Source organism: Chlamydotis macqueenii, chromosome 6, assembly GCF_036417535.1.
Source record: "Chlamydotis macqueenii isolate bChlMac1 chromosome 6, bChlMac1.mat, whole genome shotgun sequence".
NCBI lineage: Eukaryota > Metazoa > Chordata > Aves > Otidiformes > Otididae > Chlamydotis > Chlamydotis macqueenii.
Window position 1 is genome coordinate 20,744,717 of NC_141561.1, and position 20,682 is coordinate 20,765,398.

A 20,682-nucleotide genomic window follows, 5' to 3' on the forward strand; every position below is an offset into this window, starting at 1 on the left:
GGGCAGGTGAGGCACTGCAAGCGTGACAAGCCTCAGCTCTGAGGCCTTGCAAACTCGGTACAAACCTCACAGCGCACGGCCGGCCATGGCGACAGAGGGCACCGGGGGTCCGGGTCCCGGTCCCACCCCCACATCGCAGCACGGTGGCACCGGTAAGGACGCGGTTCCGGGCCTGCGGCGGGGACGCCAAGGTCGGCAGCAGCCGGCCGCCGCAGGGATGTTGCCGACAGGCACCGTTTCAGCCCAGCGGTATTCCGCCGGAAAAAAAAAAAAAAAATCCTCTCCGAATTTTTAAATTATTTATTTTTTTTCTCGGCGTGAAGTTTGATGCTCCTGCGCACGAGGAGGAAGGCCGCCGCACGCTCCCCACCTGACAGGCCGGCCCTCAGCCCCGCTCCCGTTTTCCAGAGCAGCTGGGGAAGGGCGAGACCAGCCCCGCCGCACGCGTAACTGCTGTCGGCAGCCACCGCCGGCGCTGCAGCGAGTCCCGGAGAGGCCGAGGCCCTGCCCCAGCAGCTGCCCCGCTCGGGCCAGGCCCGACTCGCACCGGCACAGCGATCCTCACAGGCCGGCCGCGCGCGCGCCCGCGCCTCACACCCGCGGCGACCCCCGCTGCCTGCCGCGGCTCCCCCCGCCCGGAAACAGCGCTACCGCTGAGTGAGCTCCCATTGGTCTGTTTCCGTCACACCTTCCCGCCTCCTCGATGCTGCACGGGCGGCGATTGGCTATTGGCGGCTGTCAGTCGGAGAGGGCGAGCCCCGCCGGTGCCCGGGTTGCGCTCTCGTGAGGCGGGCGCTGCTGCCGGGCGCCGCGGCGGCTGGTGCGGCTGCGGGCGGAGCAGTGATGCCGGCTGCGGGGCGGCGTATGGCAGCGGGAGCCCGGCACGGAGCGGCGTGCGCCCAGGCGGGCGAGGGCGGCGAGCGCAGCCGGTAAGGTCTGGCCTCGGGGAAGGCGGGCGCCTGCCTCCGTGCGCGTCCGTTACGCGTCTTGCTGAAGGGGACGGCGGCAGCGCCGGGCAGCGGTACCGGCACGGGCGGAGCGGCGGGCGGGCAGGATGCCTGAGGCGGGCGGCAGTGCGGGGCGACGGTGGGCCGCGGGCGCGGCCGGGCGCGGTCCCCCGCCGCCCCTTGCTGTACCCTCCGGCGCGGCGGTTCCCGGGCGGGACCGGCGGCGCGGCGGGAACTTCGGTGCCGCCGCTCGGTTGGCGACGGCCGGCGATACCCGCTGTTGCCGCGGCGGGGGGCGACACTAGCGCGCCGGTGCTGCCCCCTCCGCTCCTTCGTCGCCTCAGGAGGGCTGGGGGGAGGCGCCGAACGGTGCTGCCGGTGAGGAGCTGCTGGGGAGGCGGGGGTGGTCGTCGCGAAAGGCGGACCGCGCCGCGTCCCCGCGCCCAGCCGGCGGGGTCTGCGGGTCCCGCCTTCCGCGGGGGGCGGCGGGCGCGCGGGCCTGCCCCGCGGGGAGCTGGCGCGCGGGTGGCGAGGGCTCCAACCGCCCGCGCGGCCCCGGCCCCGGCCCGGCGGGGCTTTGCCGGGGGCAGCGGTCTGACCTCCCCTGCGACGGAGGGAGGGCTGGACTGGGACGTGGTCCCGGAGGCTCAGCTGGGCGGTTGGCGTGCGGAGGAAGCTGGGGAAGGTCCTGCTGTGGCCGCGGACCGCATCTTAAAGTTGTTAGAACAGATAGTTCCAAGAAAAGTTATTTTAAAGTGATACGTGACCGCCGGCTAGGGAGACGGAGGGGTGCCAGAGATGAAATCCCGTTTATCCCCATGCACTTTCTCATTGTTCTTCAACCTGCTGTACTTTCTGTGATCGCAGATAATCTTGGAAGGGTTGGACGTGTTGTCAAATCTTGTTTATTTACCAAAAAAAAAAGCTTTTAGGTGCTCTTTATAGACGTTAATGTAAACCTTCAGAACCATCGATTATATAACATTTTAAGGAATCGTTAGGATGCTGCCAGACTTTGCGATGACGGACCTGATCCTTCAATCATGGAAATGAAGAGGAGTTTTGACACTGATTGAGTAGGAAGCAAGATAGCCTCCACAATTAATGGTTGAAGAGAAAATAGTTTCTGTTATCTCTTGATTATTTTGCATGTGATGGGGTGGGCACTTTAAACATTAAGAAACATTGTCTGCAGAAAACATAAAGGGGTTTGATTTGATTTTGATTTTCATTCTCTTGTGGCTGTAAGCTTCCTTCCCTTCTTTCTAGGAGTGTGGAGTGTAATAATTTACTTCTTTTTTTCTTGATACAGAGAGTTCTGATATTAATTCAGTTATAAGGATGCATTCAATTACATGATGCATAATATGCTTTCAGAATTTTTAAAAATCATGTGATAGATGGCAAGGATGAATAACCAGTGTAAGCCCTGTTGTTACACGTTCCGCTTTGGAGAGCGGAAGCCCAGTTTTACAGCTGAGGGGAAGGCACTAGTTAAGTGCAAGAGATTTGAGATGTGGAATTTATAACTGATACAGGTTAATATTATTGTTCTCTCCCTGCGTACCTATCCATTATGCAACTAATGTTGGTTTTGACAGAACATAAATTGCTAATAAAATTTCAGTTTCTTGTACATCCCCAATTCTGGATAGAAACAGGTAGATCCAGCAAAATGTCATATTGGCAAACCAGTTTTTCAGCAACCTCATTTAGTTAGCTTGAATCAATGTCTTCAGAGTATTTTAGGTGAATTTAGAGAGCAGTCCTGATCCAAGTACATTGCACATAGCCATGACGCAATGTCTGAGATGCGCTCAGTTGTGCCAGTCTGCCTCATACCACACATGTTTTCCTTACATGTTTTCTTAGGAAAGAAAACACAAAATTTTTGTGGTGGTTTTGTGGCCAAGACCAGTAGAATTTTTGCAAAAATTACAGGCTGAAAACACCAAGCTTTTTTTTTCCTCCCCCTTTATGAATCACACCAAATTTTAATCTAAATCTTATTTTATGAATGGGTAAACTGTAGAACCTTCAGCACATGAGTAGTCTTTATTGGTGATCCTCCTCAGGAGGACATGCATGCATTCAGGAGAATGCATGCCACTGTATTTGCTACGTAGCCCATCTTTGTCTTAATGACTTTTTTTCCTCAGGGTTCTTACGAAACCTTTTCTAAAAGATCAGACTATTTCAATTGTGTATCTTCAGAAGGGTGCTCAATTCAGTGTTGATTTATCTTGTCTGTCAATAAGTAATGAACTTTTTGGGAGCAGGGATTGTCCGACCACTAAAATGAATATAAATGTATTAACTATTTACTTATTAAAAATATTAATTAGCTATAGACTTACTAGTATTCGTGATTATTATAATTATATAATGCTCATACCTAGTTAAAGCTAGAGGAGAACACAGACGTGTTCTCCTCCTAGACAGAACTGTGACGCTTTTCATAGTTTTCTTCTATATAAAAGAAAAAGAGTCCATCTGCATGCCTCCCAACTAAAAGCGTACTCACTAAAATAACAAAAAAAAATATTGGATTTTCCTAAGCTACTTTTGTAGTAATAATTTTTACAGGGAAGTATTGCTATATGCAATATAATAAGAAGTTTGGAACTGAAGCAGTCAATGCTGTCGCATTCTCCAACCTGCTGCCTATTTACTTACTTAAATAAAGATGGATACTAACATATTATTAACGTAATTTGCCATGAGTAGTAGGAAAATTATATATATACAGCTAGGGAAAACAAGTGGCATGCTTTTTTTAGAAATAAGTACATATGTACATTTAGTTGAACTACTGAAGAGTTGCAGGAGATCACAGAAAAGATGAATGAATTATGTGTCTTCTAGTTGTATTAGGTCATGCAAATGGTACACTGATCTTTTTGGAAAAGCTAATGCTGTTTTTGCAGTGCAGTTAAAATACTGGCTTGTAGTTGTTAGTACTGTCTCCAGCAAACACAGCAACTATAAACGCTGATGTATGGAAGCTCTGCAGAATTCCAGATAAACAGAAGTATCAAATGACTCCGCATCCAAGTGTTCCCTTTGTCACTTACTCACAGGCTTCAGATGTTTCCAAACGGTGATGGCATCTGCTGCTGCCTAACACTGCCATAGGCATTATGTGAATGACCAAGATTGCTCTTCTTCAGCTCCTGTATCTCCTGTGAATGCTTTCCAAGGAAGTTAACAAAAGATACTCTTGAACAGGACGTGGGAATTCAGCTCCTGATGCCGAGGACAGCAGCTCCTCAACAGAGCAACAGAGGGAGAGAAGTGAAGATGGGCGAGTTGTTCTCTGACTGATAGGCAGGCTGGTGTAAATATTGGCAGAGCTGTGCAGACTGCCGATGTGTTGGTGGCCAAGATCAGCTTTCTGAGCTTTCTGGAGTTCATCCAGGGGAAAGAAAGGACGCATGAGTCCCTCCAAGGCTTAGGCCTGCTTGTAGGTAGTATTAATACAGAGATGAATCAAGGTGTGATAATGAATTACAAATCTCATTTATGAGCACACCCGTCTTGTGTGTACTCACACTACCTAAAATGTAAAATTGCTAGGTATTTTACAGGTGTAGTGGAGGGCGATCGTGCCTTTTTTTAACCCTCTTGCGTTCTGATTTTTGTAGTTCTCAATTTAACTTCCTAAAAGATTGGGAGTAATCTAAATATCTGCAATAGTTACTTATCAAAACTCTATTATTACCATAAGAATATAAATATATAATTGAATGCATATATACATGTATAATTTAAAGGATAACATAATGTATCACTGCATATATTTAGGAAATACATAAGTATGCATTCTTTCCTTCTGAATAACAAGAAGTTACCAAATACTGGGAAGGGAGCTCATGGTAAGAGTGAAGTGAGTGAAGAATCCGCTATGTGAGAATTCTGTTGAGCTGTATTTATTCATTTCTGTGGAGTGTTGCCAGCATACCTTCTCCCTTTGCATAAGGTGTTCTGTATTATCAGTAGCCTCAAAATATTTCAGTTATGTCTGTTTCATGTATAAATACTCTGTAGAAGAGGACAGAAAATACCCTATAGATAGTGGCTTTTGCCCTCGGTTTTTCAAGACTGCCATCTGAGTACCAGTAAGCTTTATCTCTTACTATCTTTTGAGACTTGCTGCAGTAAAAATGAGAATGACTTACATGCCTAACCTTGCCTCCCTTTGAGCTATTCTGCAGCTCTGCTGTTTGAGTGGCTGATGTTTGTTTCTTTTGTTCCTCAGCAGGTGGCTACATTTTCACTGAAATAGCTGATCCTGCTGTGGAACAACATCTGTGGCTTTGTGGGTGTCACACTGGCTGGAGTAATTCAAATATTTCCTCCTGGGTCTGACCTTTATTGTTATTTAAAGATATAGTACTAATTTATTGCGTAACATAGGATATTATGTGTTAGAATTTATACTGAAGGTCTGCATTTATTCAAATCTGACCTATATCTTTCACAGCAGGTAAGAAGCAGAGGTGTAACCTTTTTTGTGTGGGTTTTTTTTTTTTTTTTCAGAGCTTAACAGAAGATATTAGAGAAAATTGAAGTTAAGAATATCAGAAAAGCTCTATTGGGTCAGATCAGTGGACCTTTGGGTTTGTTCTCCTAACAGTGATGTTAAGGGATACTATTTAGGGGCTGTACACAAACTTATCCGCTTTATGTATCTATTCCATTGTACTCTCCCTGCATACTTAGTTTTCATATTAGGGATGGTAAGGATATATCTGCTCAGTGCTTTTAGAACCTGTTTGTGGACCAACCAGTTTCTTTTTGAAACTTGCTGATGGTCACTACCTTCACAGTCTTCTGTGGTAGCAAGTTCCAGAAGCTTACGACTAACTTTGTAAAGAAGCACTTTAATCTTTTGTGTCTTACTAGCTTCGTTAAATGTCCCTTAGTTCTATTACTGGAGGATTTAGCAAGCAGAAGTTTGACGTTAGTTTATTTACTATTTTCATGATTCGATTGATCATATCTTCCTTCAGCCTTCTCTCCAACTGAGGAGCCTCTTTGGTCTCTTTTTCTAAGGCAGGTACTCCATCCTTTTGATACTTTGTTTGCCCTTCTCTGACTAGAGTTTGTCCTTGAAGATGCAGAGACCAGAACTTCACACACTACTTCAGATGTGGGTGGGCCAAGGTCGTATAAATGTGCTCTGTATGTTCTCAATGCCTTTCCTTATGATGCCCAATGTTCTGCTAGGCTTTTTGGTTGCCGTTGAACATAAACCAGTTAATTCCAGGGGTCTGTCAATAATGGCTCCTAGATTTCTTCTCAGAGTCATTTGTCAGCATGCTGTGTATGTGGTCTAGGTTATTTGTAATCAGCTACGTATATCTACACTGAAGCTCATTTGTCATATTTTTGTCCACTTTGAGTTTTGCAAGGTACTTCTGCAGTTCTTTGCCATCAGCATGGCATTAGTTCTGTTCTCGAAAGCAACTTTTTGTCTTTATCCTAATTTTGCCAACACTATCATTCCTTAGGAGTTTTTTCACATGTATGTCTCATGTCTGAGAGGGACAAAAGTGTTGTGGCAAATCAGTCAAGTTGTTAAAATGGCTTTAAAAAAATTGTGTCCAGAAACCCAGACCAGATGAAAAAGAAAGAAAACTCTGAAAGATGCCATTCATAGCACTTAATCCAACTGCACTGAATGGGGAAGTGAGAATGGTGGTATATGGTATTTGATCCACAGAAATTGCTATTAAAATTATGCTTAATTAAAACCAAATAAGCTTTTAAAAATATCAGAGTGCAAAGTGATGCTTACTCAAATAACTTTAATGCTTTCCTAGCCTCTCTACAGATTCGCTTCGCAATGGTCTTAACTCCAGTACCATCTAATTAATCACTTTCCATTTACATTTCATAGTAACATGAAAATAATAACCAAAGCTTTTTCCACCCTCCCTCCCTCCTCAGTTTTATTAGAGGTTAGGCTGGAAGCCCCCCATATAGAAAGGATCTGTTCCTTGTTCAAATACAGGCTAGTCATTTGATATTCAGAGCACGTCACTAGAAGAGCTGCTGCACTGCAAACAGCATTGAGAGTGAGGTTTAAGGAAACATTAGAAATGTATTATTAGTGTGCTGCATTATTACTTGGTGTTAGTTAGTAATAAATGTGGTTTCACAGCAGCACAAGTGACTCTAGCAGCACCTGTGATGATCTTGTCTTCCTTTCTCCCAGTCACAATGGCTCCATCCTTCCTAACCCTTTGCAGAACCACTTCAGCATGTTAGTCTGGCAGAAGACAACACCTCCCCGCTGGGAACTGGTTTAAAAAAAAAACAAAACAGAAAACCACTTTCTGCCAGCTTGAATCTGATTCACAGAAGACCTTATGAAGGCTGATGCAAGGGAGGACATAGAATTGTGAAGGTAAATGCAAGAGGAGAGCAAGATGGTTGACAGGTAGCAGTTAAATTGCCTTATGTATTAGTCAAACCCCAGCCTGAAGCACTGTTCTGTTTCTTGATTTCTTGTTGTTAAAGTACTTGGTAGAAGTACACAACTATTTTAGTAGTCAACCTATTGCTTTGTTAATTTAAATATTTAGCTTAAAGATTAAAATTTAAAAATTTTACATCCCTTGAAGGGAAGGCCCCACCTGTTCTTGTATCCATTGATAAGGTCATCTGCTGTGTAAATCTGGCTGGCTAAAAGACACTGATACCAACTGTAGTTACTTGCAGCAATAGGATTCTTCTTCTGTTTTCCACCATAACACGGTTCACCAAAACAGCCTTTTCAAATCAGCATGTATTCAAGTATGTAACAAACATAATATTTCTACTATCTGAATTCAGTAATGGGTAGTTTAAAGTCAACTTCCTGATCTAGTTAATGGGTGGTGTTTGCTAGAATCTGTAGCAACCAAGACAAAGCAGTTAGTTGTTTGCCACAGGAGAAGGTTTTGTTATATCCCTTTTGCATGATATGCTTGAAACTTGGCTAGTGCTACTTCATATCAAACATGTCCTTGTGTACCATAGCTGCAAAGTCATGGTCAGCTTTCTGTTGGCTGCTGCACCTCGAAATTAGTTTAATGTGTAACGCTGCGTTCATGATAGCCTGTAAGGATGTCCTGGATGGACATGAACACTGTTAGTGCATAGTCTGCACAGTCTTTTTTATTTATTCTTCAGTAGTTACAGGCTACGGTAGTGGTAATTGTTGAAATCTGTGCCGAATACATTTAGCAGCATATTGATAGAGCAGTGCCACTTACACTGCTTATCTGCCTTAAACAGACTATCATCATAAAAAGTGGAACTTGTCTTCCATTGTTTAATTAAGACAATATCTTCTTGTGTTAAGATGTATGCAATCATTCATCTAACATTTTTGTAAAATAGAAATTTTAACATGCTGTTCCCTAGAAAAAATACTTTCATATAGGTAGGATGGTACATGTAAAGGAAGCCACCCTGCTGTGGACATGCAGAAAATGTTCTAAGCCTGTTAATTTATTCTATGTAGATTTTCTACACTTTAAATCTCAAGAAATAATTTGGTCTGTTAGGCAGCTAGTAGGAATGGCATTAGTACACTCATGGCATTGTATTGTAAAAACTTATCTTATAAAGTTTATTTAAAGCTTTCAGAATTTGCAAGAGTGTTCTATGTAGAAAAATAATAAATTTTGCTTGGATTTCAGACTTTGTAGTAAACTCAAAAGTTTTTCTTTTTGCCAAGCTTTTGAGTATGCTGAGCGTTTGTTAAAAGGCCTTAGAAAATGCATCTTGCTTATCTCAAATGTAATCATAAACCAAAATCTGCTATATATAGTTCGCCACTGTGTTTGCTTAAAATAAGCTAGGAAGTAACACAGCACTGCTAAAAGTTGGCTGAAAGATTCAAATGTAAGAGCATAGCTGATAATAGTACAGGTTTTCATCACATGAATTAAGCTTCAAATGAAAGTTTCTCACCAAGTTAGTGGCAACTAGGTCAGATTGAGTCTGGTGTCTGAAGTCTGCATATACTTGCTTGGAATTCACCTCTATCCCATCAGTTTGTTAAAGAGTACATTACTACTTCTGCTCTGTAATACCTGTTACACAAATATTTTGCTATGTTGCAGCTCAGTTGAAAAAATGTTTTGCAATCTCTGAATAGACTGGCCTACTTGTTGGAAATTTCCACGTGCAGATTTCGGATTACTGTACAAAGTCAGACATTGCCATTGATAAATAGGCATATCATATAAAAGTCTGGAATAGAATTTGAGCTTCCAGTCTGCTACTGATGTTGCAAGTTGGATCATACTAAACATTTCACATGGAAAATATACTGCTAGTGGGATAAAATTGTTTTATCCATATATTCTGTCAAGTTTGCGAAATTAGAACTCAATGGGAGTAGAATTCAACACGTTATGTTCTAGTTACAAGTGAGGAGGAGATATTGAAATACCATATTATGAGTATATTACTCTGGATATTTCCTTGGAGAAAATACAAAATCTGGATAGTTGTGGGTATGAACAACAAGTTCATAGAACAACAAGTGTGCATAGGGGCATCAAATAAAAAACTAGTTGAACTAAGTTGTAGAAGTTCTATACTGCTTATTCAGTAATATCCTCACTTAAAAGGGAAATAAAATACTATTGTTTGTTACTGGCATAAATTCTGAACATAAACAGACAACTCTCTTGAAAAGTTGCATACTAAGGTGTTTGCTGTGAATTGTTTTTAATTTGTAGGGAAGAAACTGTAATTCTTCCTCTTTAAGATTTGGTATTGATATAATCTGAAGTCTTCTGCAAAGTGAATTTGGTACTGCACCTCACACTATAAAATTGTTCTTTATCATCTGACAAGATGAGACAGTGCTGTAATTTCAGGAATGGTCATGACAAAAGTAGGTGGCAAGAGAATTTGCTAGTAAAGGCAAAAAGCTCACCTGCCGGTTTTTGGAGAGGAAAGTCATGCCATAGCATCAGCTGTCCACTTTCAGACATTTTGTTATTTCATTTTTCTGAAACAAAATATATTAATTATTTTTAGAAAGTAAAGCACAAAATGACACACTGCAAAATGGCTCAATAAGAACTGCACAGAAAATAACTGAGTCATAAGTAATAGGTTTTCCTCTGAATACATTACGCTTGTACTAGCCATCAGACTATGCATCAAGTCATAGTAAAATGTGTGAGTGAATGTGGATGATGCAGCAGAAGCAATGGATCATGTCACAGGGAGACCATCACAGTGGGCTTCTGCTAGGTTTTGTTTGCCCTGCAAGGACTTCTTGGAACAAAGTCACCGCACCCGGAGGTAAAAAACTTCTCTGAGCTTCTACCTAATGCTGTGTTTCATCACTGGCTTTCGACCGAGGCATCTGACTGCTGCTGGCTGGGTTATTGTAGGACATTCTGGCTGGCTGTCATGGGATCACAGGTCGACTGAGAGGTAGGCAGCAAGGCATAGGAGTTTGAGCCTGGGCCAGACCATACCCATTTTATGTAATTTTAAACTATATATTACTATAATAATCACAAAGTCTGGGGAAGCCATGTATTGGTTAATGTGTCAAAGCTGAGGTCTCCTGGAAATCTTCATAATTTGAAAACTCTTGAGAAAGGAAAATTTCTTTATAATGCAGTAAAAGTAAGCATCTTAAAGTGCTAATGGAACTTGTCTTTTGTAAGTATGTCCCTGTTTTCTGTGTGATCACTCAGTCATGTTACTGCTTGCTTTCATTTCACTGTTAGATACCTGTTTGAGGTGATTCCCCTTAGTGAGACCTGACATGGGCAAACAGATCAGTTATGTCTGAGCAAGTCCTATGCACTTTGGACAGCTGTCAGTGAAATGAAGACACAAACTTGTAATTTCTGTGTAAGACCTTTTGGGCTCAGGTGGTTTTGACTTTGCATGTTACTGCATTTTGGAACTATTGTAGAGCCTGTGCTATCCAGAATTGTTGTTAATGCAGTTCTCTGTAGCAAGGTACCAATAAGGGTTCTGCATGGTTTTTCCGACTCGTATAGATCTACTCAAGCTTTTTAAAAATATTGCCCATCTTTCAAACTCTTGTAAGTTTTTGTGTTACTGGGCCAATGTGACCTGTAAGCAAAGTCACACTTAACAAGATGCACTTGTTTGAAAGTATTTTTTAATCATAGTTTTAACAACATGGCTTCAAGCAGCTGTATTAAAAATATTACATGTTTTTACTTTTTAAAAGGTGTTTTGTAATTCTTTTTAAGACATAGCACGCGCGTGTGGACAGAAAGAAGCATCTGCTATCCTGTATGTTGAAACATCCTCTGAATAAAAAGTACGTGATTAATACTGGAAATTGGTTTTAGTATTAGTTACATTATAGATGCTTTTGGTAGTACTTGTTTCTTTACAATCTTTGAGACAGTTATCTGTAGAACAAGTTAAGAACTTTCTACAAAGTGCAGCAGAGATGCGCTGTCAGTTTTGGCTGCCAGATTCACTGTTGCTCTGGACACTACAGCAGATTTGCTGAGGCTAGGAATGATCAACAGCACCAGTCTTGGCTGGACGTAGTGGATCTGTTTCCAAGTTGCATTCTGGCCACTACGTGCTGTAACTAATTGGTCCCAATTGATAGAGAGCAGTCGGGAGAGCCAGATGAGATCTGCTGGGTCTGAAAGTGCTCTCAGGCACATGGACATACATGTGTACCTGGTGGCACTTGTACTTCCTTGGGTGGGTGAAGTTCAAGGGTACTACAGTTTGGTCCCCTAGGAGCCTTAGCCAGGTGGCATAAGCCTAATCTGCGTTGGTGCTGAGGACTCTACACAGAGTCAAGCAGCTGTGTGATTGTTCTTCTGTCTAGAAGAACTTTGAACAGTTCTGATAGGTGGTAGTATGGAAAATAAGTAAAAGAACTGTGGAGATAACGTGGGGTTTAGAAAATCTGTGATGAACCCCAAACTGGTTGAATTGGGGACCTACAACTGGAAAAACACTTTTTTTTTTTTAAAAAAAACCAAAAAACAAACAACCTAGCAAAACTTAGGCTAGATATTCTTCAATGAGATGCAGTGACATGCGTAAAGACAAATAGATTTTCTAACTGTGTAAGTAATATAACAATATGAAAATAATGAAAATTCAGGAGGTGTTCCCTATGAAGCATAGCACTAATATTTCATATATAACCAGTATGAAAGTTATTAAATTACTTTACAAGAAAGAGTTGGTACCACAGAAGCAAGGGATATTACAAGCTAATACTGCCTCTATCTGAAGATGTATTGTTTTGTGGTAATGAAATATTGTAATAACCTTGTGCACCTCTAGAGAAGAACCTCAACTACAGCTCTCTGGAGTCATTCTTCAAACAGTATTATTGTTCTGCATTAATAATTTTTATGCAAAGAACAGTTACAATAAACAGAACTGTAAGAATGAAGTGACCATATTCAATGTTAACAAATGCATAAAAGGCAGGCTAAGTATGTAGATAGAAATAACTTTTTTAAAAAAGTAAAAATAGTTGATTGCTGAGTGAGTTAAAGTCCATATCCAAAGCCCCCTGGACTAACTAAAAGTGATCTCTCAGACCTCAGTTAATTTCAGTCAACCTTAAGTCCTTTCACCTCTGCTATGAGAGTGAAAAGCCAAGACTTCCCCGAATTTCAGTGAATCTAGTTTTCAGGATTTTGGTAGTTAATACACCCTCAGTACATTTAACAGCTTTCTCTTGAACAGAGTGTTGAGAAGATTTATAGTTGCCTTTTCCCCAAAAGCTGCAGCCTGTGGGTTCATCAGGATACTATCTGTACTATTTCATAATGTTTGTTTTATCAGGGCTTAGGAGGACTTTACTTTCATAGTATTTGTTTACTGTCAGGAACACTTTGCTCAATTTTTGTACTATATTTGTTCTGGAAATAATAAGAGAGAGAAAACAGTGAAAATATATGAGTTTGGGCTAGAAATTTAAGTTGGCAGCATAGTTAACATTAAAGTTGGCTTGCATTTTAAGGTTTTAAAGAATTTTTTAATTCTCAGAGGAAAGGGAACTTTGTATTTATTATTTAGCTCATTCAGTCAGTTATTTTTCTGAAAATTGTGCCTTCCAAGCAAAATGACAATGGTCTCTTCTTCACTTAGTGTTTCAGACATGTAACTTTCATTAGTGTTAATGGGAGTTTTGAATGTATATCCAAGAGACAGCATAATTTGATATTCAAGAAAGTAAAAGAGAGAGGTGATTGCAAAGATCAGATGAATAATACTTTTCTCAACGTATGTTAATTTTTTTCTGGCTTTATGTAAGGGTTCAAACTGTGACACTTTTTGGCATCTTCATATTTAAATCTTCCAAGATTTTTTTTTTCCTCTTTTTCACAGCAGCTTGTATACTGCACTTGGCTTTTTGAACCAGTGAAACCTTCTTTCTTTTCCAAGCTACTTTTTTTTTCCCCTTTTATCTATGAAAGGTAAACAAATTTGCATTTTAAAAACCAAAAAGTTGAATTAAAAAAAATGATATTATGAGGATGTTTTGAGGGGCAGGCATTCCTAAGAAGCTTGTATTTTTTTTTGTGGTTTTCTTGAGTGTAAACTACAAAAACCTATTTTTCAGTTTTTCCTCTTCCTTTTTTCATACATGGGAAGCCATGCCATATGCATATGGTGCTTTATTCCTATCAAAGATACAACTCTTTCATCCTCTAGGGAGTAAGTAGAACCCAGTTATTTCTTGTTTTGAGGAAATACTGGATTGTACAAAAAGATGTCACCGATAAATTTTTGTGCCTGTTACTATCTTAAAAGGGAAACAGCTTGCCTTCTCTTCTTGCTACAGTATACCTTATGTATCAGTGTGAAAATTGTTCTTTTGATTAGGTCATTAAGATATATACAGAAGACCTGACCTTGCAGACCTAAAGTATATAAAGCTCACAGAAAAGTCAATAGAATGTTTGTTTTTGAAATGAGAATCTCGCTGAACTAAAAACTGTACTACTGCTAATAAAACTTAGTATCAACCTTAAATTCATAATACCATACCAGCTATGCAGTATTGACCTCTGTCATGGAAATGCGGTTTGAACTCCAATGTTTACCCAATGTACAAGTGATGAATACACAGCTCTAATGGAAATGCCATTTTTTTGGTGCCAGGTAGTTACCCAGTGACACTGAAGATGATTACTTTTGTTCATGAATTTGGCATGTCATTTAGCAGTGTTCTAGCTAGGATACATTTCAATGGCATTTTATTAAATGTGCTGATTGCTGGCAGTAACATATGACTTCTTAGAAAATGCATGTCTGTTTCACAGTTAGATGGTCTCCAGGACTGTGTTCTAGGGTCATGTCAAAACTTAGCCTAAACTTGTGAATTTAATTTGCACTTTTTTTTCAGGGCCAGTTTCACTAAAGGGTATCAAGGAAGATGCTTGAAGTGTAGCCACATCCAATACATGCTGTGCTTTTTATCAGAGAGGTGTCAGTCAACAGAGGTATTACCTTTTCCTGTTCTACTGAAAGGACAGATTTCATTCCTTGTAAAGCTCTGTAACAACTGCAGAGATAGATAGAATTTCCTAAAGGGAAAGGATAAGTCTGCTCTGCTGCTGCTATTTGCTGTTGGAATTGCTGTTGCCTGTGGCTAGCTAAAAGGTGCTGTTTTCTGTCCTGGAACTGCTGTCTCTTTGACCATCCCCAAGGCTGTATGCCAGTGGAGGATGATGTAGATGAAGATGTAGATCCTAAATTCTTAAGCCTTTATAGGATTTATCTTTTGAATTGATAAAACTGCATGCATATACTTATTTTTAGACCATTTACAACTCAAGCACGTATGTTTCACAGCATGATAGAAAGAGTACAGGAGAACTGGTTAGGCATGATCAGCAATTTTGGAAGCATGACGGTTATGTGCCTTTTAGAAAATAATATAGCATAAGAGGCCTTTTTGAAAGTGTGCAGTAGGGTTTTTTTAGTTGAATTTGGGAGTGGTGACAAGTGTTGACATCTGTAAAACATGAGCTCATCTCTTTATCCACAAAACAAACACAGCAGAAGCAGCAGCAACTTAAACTACTCTCCTTTGTACCAATGCCTTTTATTTGTCTTTTATAATTCAGTATCAATGCCCAGTGAGCAAATTTATACACATGCTTTATTTTTTGCTTAGTTACTGCCTTCAGTTAAAGGTTTTTGGGGTTGATTTTAAATTGCCAACAAGTGTTACAGTAGCAGTGCTTTTATTTTTGATATGGACAAAATATGCAGTAAACTACTCGAACAGGAATACGCTGAAACTACTCTATATGCAGAACAAAGACTCCCAAATAACTCCTGTACAAGAAGCAATAAAATCACAATACCATGAAGCTTCTTGTATGTTAATTGACTCAGCTGAGAAAATACAGCTGTGTAAGAATAGTATAACATCTACACTGAGTTGTCTGCCTCTTCACGGAACCCGGAGTCAATCCTGTGACTTTTAAGGATCTTGTAATTTTTATGTTGAAGTAGAAAACAACAGTTCTGGTAGCAGGACTACCTGTAAAATCTTAATTAAGATTTCTTCAGTGTCCATTGCTTTCTTGTATACCAGTATTATATAAAGACAGTAAGAGAGAAGATGCATTAATGAATGTTATTTGGGAGAAAAGTTTCTCTAATGTTCCTTTAAAGTATTTGCTGTTCAGAAAAAAAAAAATAGAATGGAGCTGTAATCTAATAAAGAACACAAAATTTAGTTTTGGAACATTATCTATCTTTTTGTAAAAGTCAGAAATTCACCTTACACATCGCTAAAAGAGGATACTATGATTTGGTAGTGTTTGTGGGGTTTTGTTTTGGTTTTTTTGTTGTTGTTGTTTGTTTGTTTGTTTTGTTTTTTTTTTTTTTTCTGTACAGATTAAGTTATTTGTTCTGGCATTCATTAATGTCATTTAAATGTCATTTCAGCTGCACAAAAAGATCAGTGGTGTATTCACTTGCCTTTCTCACATTGTGAACCCTGTACTCTGTTTAAAAAAAAAAAACCACCACCTCTTGGCAGTTGATGTTATGCAGCGCTTACATGCGTATGTACCATCATAGCCACGGATTTATTTTTTCATTCTACAAGCATCTTTTATTTAAAAGTTGGAAACCAGTGCAGTTATATACAAATGTAAAATGGTTCTGTAAAAGTTACTCCTTGAACATCTAGAATTTAATATCACAGTAGCATGAATTCAGTATAATTCTGCTTGTCAGCAATAGAACTTTCTTTTAAAGCTGGAGGTTGTCTCAAACTATGATATATGTCATGTATACTTTACATACATGTGTATGTCTTACAATATTATTATTATTATTATTATTATTATTATTACACTGTTAAAGAAGCTAAACTTTAGGCATGACTCAAGACAGATGCCAAAGTGTAATCACTGCAGATGCCAAGCTGTGGTGGTGTAGTTATCACTGGTGGATTTTCAGTGAGAGAATTCGGACAGTATCACCTTTCAGCCGTGCTGGAAGGCCAGAGGAAAGAGAGTGACTTTACAAAACTGCTGCAGAGTGCCTGGGTTTTGAGATGCTGAGGGATTAAATCACTAGGAAATATGCTTTGCATAATGTAAGATCAGCACTGTGTTATACTCTGGCTACCTTTGTCTGTAGTGACTACCACCATGTTAAGTACAATGATCTAATAAAGACAATCTAATCATGGAACCTAATCTAATCAACTGTAGAGCTAGAGCCATAGTAAAGAGATGGCTAAAACAGCTTGACATTTTATGTTGTGAAGCCAAATGAATGGTCCAGATTCAAACAAACTAGTACCCAGAGTTATGAAAGATGCATCGTCTGCTCCAGTCTTCCCGTTTTTAGCAATTTCCTCATCATTTTTTTTTGGTTCACCAATAGGGCCCTACACAGCGGTACAACAACAATACCAAAGTAGCCGTTGTCTAAATGTGCTAACGTAACCAGCCTGGCTAACATCAGACTTGAAGGCTTGACTTTATTCATGTGGGGAAGTTACTGCCTGCTGTCACACCCTTTCCCCTGGCAGAGGAGTGAAATTCCTAAATTTTGATGCTGTTTGGTGGAAGGTTCTGTTCATGTGTGAAGTACTAATTAGCTGTTATTATTCAGTTATTTCCTTTAAAATATTTTATGGTATGTTGAAGGAATACCAATCTCACAACAGCCATAGCTTCTTATCCATTAGGTGTGAAGTAAGCATGAGGCTAGTGTTTTTAAACAAGGAGTAATTTTCTCCAGATATTAACTAAGTTTGTTTAAATAGATTTGGGATAACATAGGAAGCAATAGTCTACTTAAAAGCTTACAGCCCTTTGAAAATATTTGCAGTCCCATTCAAAAGACTCTGGTGTTCCACAAAATAAATCCAGTCTTCACTTTTGCCATCATCCTAAGGAGTTTAATTTCCTGTATAAAATGCATTTCTAGGTCAGGACATGAGTATAATTCTTGTATAAATGGTCAGGTTTTACTGAGAAGATATTTCTTGGTTCAAAAAAATATTTTTTTTTCCATTGTGCTAAAATTATTGAGGTGGGAGGTTGCAAGAGAGAAGCTTCAGTATCAGAACCCGAACTAGACAAAGGGCTAAAAATGCATCTTAAGGACCATTAGTCAGAATAATTTGAGCTGACAGTAGCCAAGATTGTTTTTTATATGAAGTTCATAAAATAGCAAGTTGATTTCTTTAGCTGGGAAAAATACCTAAAGGGGTACATTTTTTTCTGCGGTTGCTAGGAAGCGGCTTAGACTGTATCTGTGGGATATAATGGGAGTCGTGTGAAATGCATTATGCCGATAATTTATCTCAAAGTGGTTAGAGCTGAATATTACATTCACAGCGCACATCTCATTGTACAAAATAAGAAGATGAGATGGATGCTGTTAGTAATGTTAGGTGACAGAGCCGCTGTGGTGTACAAGGTACAGTACACGTGTCAGTAGGCTGTCAAGAGCGTGTCATTCCTGCATGATTCATTGGTGGGGCTATGATTAGGTGAGCAGAAAATTAATACATTGGCTAGATGGGAGGAATGAACGGACCAGATGAGAAGAAGGAAAACCTGTATTTTGATCTATGTGACAGATCTGGGAATGATCAAGGTCCTAAGAATCCCAGGTCACACATTCTTTTTAAGACAAGGTCATTTACTGGGAGTCTGTCTTGCCAGTAGTACACTGTGTAACAAAATGAGGATGGGTAATCATAGGGGGAATCTGACAGACCCTGCTTCAAAGCGAAGTTGCCACTGCATTTGGAAAGACAGCTGCTCAGCTATGAAATGTCAACATCTTTAATAGAAACCTTTATAATTACTTGGTTATAGAACTTCATGATTTTATTTCAGAATTTGTCAGATTGGAGTTATTTTTGTTGAAAATACAGCCTTACTTTGGTATTATTAAAACTGTAGATGTAATATGTCAATTATACAAACATAACGCTGCTTATTTTTGTAGCATTAAGCATTTCAAAAGAATATTCAAATATTACTAAAGGTTTTCATTTTAATATAATATTTAAAATTTCACAAGTATTTTTTCCTTATTCAATCAATACAATGACACTATCTTGAAGCTTAAGTTAATTGCTTCACTCCTTTGAGCACTGGTGCAAATTTTTCTCACATACTGTACACAGAGATCAATTGTGTTTTCCTCAGCGATTACTGCATTTGTTCAAAGTGAATTAGAAAACAAAAAAAATGTTAGGAACTCCCTTTAATTAGATGATTAAAGAACCTGGCAAGCAGTGTGATGTTCAGATGAAAACAAAATGTATTTCCTAGCATTTTTAGGCCATGCTAGAATTCAGATAGGACGCTATTTATGCTGTGTGGTTAAACTGTCACAGAAGGGTTTACAGTCTCTTGAAATGTTGTACGGCATATGCTTATAGTTCTCAACCAATTTTTATCTTACCAGGCTCAGCTGCCTCGCCATGAAGGATGCTTTCAATAAGCAATCTTACCATAAGCTGTCTGAAAACGTTATTCCTAACAGCAATTTGAAGCCCATTGGACCTGGCCTTCACAAAACTTTGTGAGCAGATTCTTGACTAATATATACTATCAAAATGCAGCTGAAGCTAATGAAGTTATGACTGTGTACGCTAGCCAAAGGTTTTTTTTCCCCAAAAAACTTCATAAACTTCTCCAACTTTTTCCAAATATTAGAGGTATTTTTTGCTTCTCTACTCATCCTTTGGGTATTTGACTCCTCCTTTTAGCCTCCTTCCAACAGTTTAATTTCTGCAATTCTTTCATAAAGATCCAAGATTTTTTTCCCCCAAAGAGATCTTTTGGTATTGAAGCAACATCTCAAACTGATTCCAAAGGCTCTGTTTCACTGTTCAGACTTCGTGTGCTGTCTTTTGAACAGAATTGTTCCACACATGTTGTACTGAGAAACATTTAATTAACTTGAGGAATACTCCTTATTAAATAAAATGCAAAGCTGCCTTCTGTAACTTTTTATATTTTTCTCTTATTGCCATTTTCCTGAATTGATTTCTGTGTGGCTTATATTAGTATAAAGTTTTATAATTGTTATGTATGTTTACATGTTTTTCATTTAGCTGTTTTGGTTTGCTTTTATGAATGAACCATGTAGAACTAATCATTCAAAGGAAAAAAGGAGTAGACATTGTGGTTGCTGTTGTATATAGTTCTCTACTATCTCACCTTCGTTCTACTTTAATTCTGAAATAGCATAATAACATTTCCAGTATTACTACAAAGAAGATTGTTTTATAAAGAAACAGTCTAACATCTGGAAACTATTTTTGTCTGTCTCTTAAAATTTGAAGTACATTAGTTCTATTCCTCCTTTCCTCCCAGTCAGTTTTACTGTTCAGACCTGGACAATGAGCATGGGAAACACCAAGGCAGCGTCAAATAATTTTGCTTTCCTTGGTGCAGTGAAAATCTCTCTGTTTTTTAAAATATCTGCTGTTGCGAATCTTCCTAAGATAATTTATTTCAGTTGAAATGGTTGCTACTTACAAGATTGTTGTTTTCTCACCAGTAATGATCCTAATACTCATATAATCTTAAAATCACTGAAAAGCCTGTATAAAAGCTTCCTAGGACTAAGAGATTCTTATTATGTATTCTTTCTGAAGTGTTCGAGCTGCCAGAGCAGTAAGACCACCATTACTTGTAATTGATTTTGTAGTGTGGCACTTCTCAAATCTTCTTTCCTGCCCTGGGTAGTGCCCATTTTATTTAAAACAGCAGATTGGAAGGGAAGTTTTGTGTCTCTGCTGTGACCTTTTTGTATTAGATTTAGAGTGTGCTCTCCAACCACCTTAACTCTGTGGGAAGGGTTACAATTTGTTTTTAGGAACCTGAAGCAGAAGATTTGATGCAAAGTATGGCATCCAAAATATCCAGCGTCTTACAGGAAGAAGGGGCAAAACTTGGAAAGTAAATCTAGAACTCGATTATGAATGCTCAAATGGCGCTGGCATTTAGAATGGGCAAAACTCACCCAATCTGGATCTTTTAGCCATTTAAATCAAAATATATCTCTTTTTTTTTTTTTTTTTTTTTCCCCTGAAGTCTAGCTCAATTTTTTTATATCTTATTAAAAAAAAACCCCTTTCAGTCTGCAAATGCCAGGTGAGTTGTCAGATGTTCCCAGAGATCATACTCGGTCTTCTATAATGAAATATTAATTTTCTTTTTTGCCTCTAAAGGAAGGTGTGATT

The 20,682-nt window shown here is 39.5% G+C and overlaps 1 protein-coding gene across 2 annotated transcripts in view; it reads left to right on the forward strand.

Moving 5' to 3' along the window:
• The first annotated feature begins 293 nt into the window (after window positions 1-293).
• Window positions 294-20,682, forward strand: part of B3GALT1 (beta-1,3-galactosyltransferase 1) — a 207,367-nt gene continuing 186,978 nt past the window's right edge. For both annotated transcript variants that reach the window (XM_086750867.1, XM_086750866.1), the window contains exon 1: window positions 294-929. The gene's annotated coding sequence lies outside the window, so the exon portion shown is untranslated. The remainder of the gene's footprint in view (window positions 930-20,682) is intronic.